We start from the raw sequence: 1,000 nt of genomic DNA, 5'->3' as shown, positions 1-1,000 counted from the left end.
CCATCCCCCACCCAAACCCTTGGGAGAGGCTCCCTGGCCCACCCCGCCTCTTCCTGCAGAGTGATGCCCAGGCATGTGGAGAGAAGGGGTCTGTGTTTTGCAGGTTCTGGAGGGTTTTGACCCCCCAACACTATCAGAGGCTACCGGATTCTTGCACCAGAATATTATCAAACCTCCTGGAAACCTTCCCTGCAGGTCTTAGTCAGAGGGCCTCAGAGAGCAGAGGACAGGCTCCAGGCTGTGATTTCCCTGCCTGAATACCAGAGATCACGCCCAGGAAGGAGAATCCTGTGGCACAGGTGCTTTCCTCCTAACACACCTACTGGTGGGGAGACCAGGGAGAGGGGCCTACATCCCTGACCAAGCACAACTGGTGAGCGCCGGCCAACAGCCAAGGCCACAGCACAGGACCCACAGGACCACCTCCAGGTAGCCCTGACGAGGACACCAGGCTTGGTGGTGGAGTAAGATGTCAACAGGGGAAAGCTGCTTCTCCCCGCCAGGCGTGCCACCTGTGCGGCAGCCTCGGCCCAAGGGCTGGCCTCCTGGAGCAGCCCACAGGTATCCCAGGAGGCAGCAAGCTGCCAGCTCTCTGGGCCTGCGGATGGAGCGGCCTGAGCCAGCACCGCGGGAGAAAGGCGCCACTTGGCAAGGTGTTTTCTCCTGAGACAGGCTCGCAGGGGCTTAGATCACAAACCCTGAACGGCGCCACCACACGCAGCTGGAAGCAAGGCCAGTCAAGAATGTCCAGACGCCGCAGAATTATTAGTGGGGGACACTGCAGTACCCGGTTCGCGTCCTGCACAACCACGTGCGGCGGGTGACCTGGGAGGGCAGGTCCCTTAGCTGCCCTCCAGCCCCAGTGCACTCTGCTGAGCAGGCCCGCCGCGGGGCCCGAAGATTCCCACCACTGCCCTCCCACCCCGGCCGCACTGCCCACCTCTGCGCGGGGACCCCTCGATGCTCTCGGCGCTGGATGAGTGCGCGTCGGCCGGGGCGC

General features: G+C 63.2%; 1 protein-coding gene across 2 annotated transcripts in view; it reads right to left on the bottom strand.

Moving 5' to 3' along the window:
• Positions 1-1,000, bottom strand: part of AGAP1 (ArfGAP with GTPase domain, ankyrin repeat and PH domain 1) — a 417,400-nt gene that overhangs the window by 295,222 nt on the left and 121,178 nt on the right. The window contains exon 1 of one of the 2 annotated variants that reach the window (XM_006760461.2): positions 941-994. The exons of the other annotated variant lie outside the window; for it this stretch is intronic. The gene's annotated coding sequence lies outside the window, so the exon portion shown is untranslated. Of the gene's footprint in view, positions 1-940; positions 995-1,000 lie in introns of those variants that run through there. 2 annotated transcript variants of the gene reach the window in all.

This window comes from Myotis davidii, unplaced genomic scaffold (genome assembly GCF_000327345.1).
Source record: "Myotis davidii unplaced genomic scaffold, ASM32734v1 scaffold370, whole genome shotgun sequence".
In the NCBI taxonomy this organism is placed as follows: Eukaryota; Metazoa; Chordata; class Mammalia; order Chiroptera; family Vespertilionidae; genus Myotis; species Myotis davidii.
Note: the sequence above shows the minus strand (reverse complement) of the source record. Positions and strands in the feature narration are given on the sequence as shown.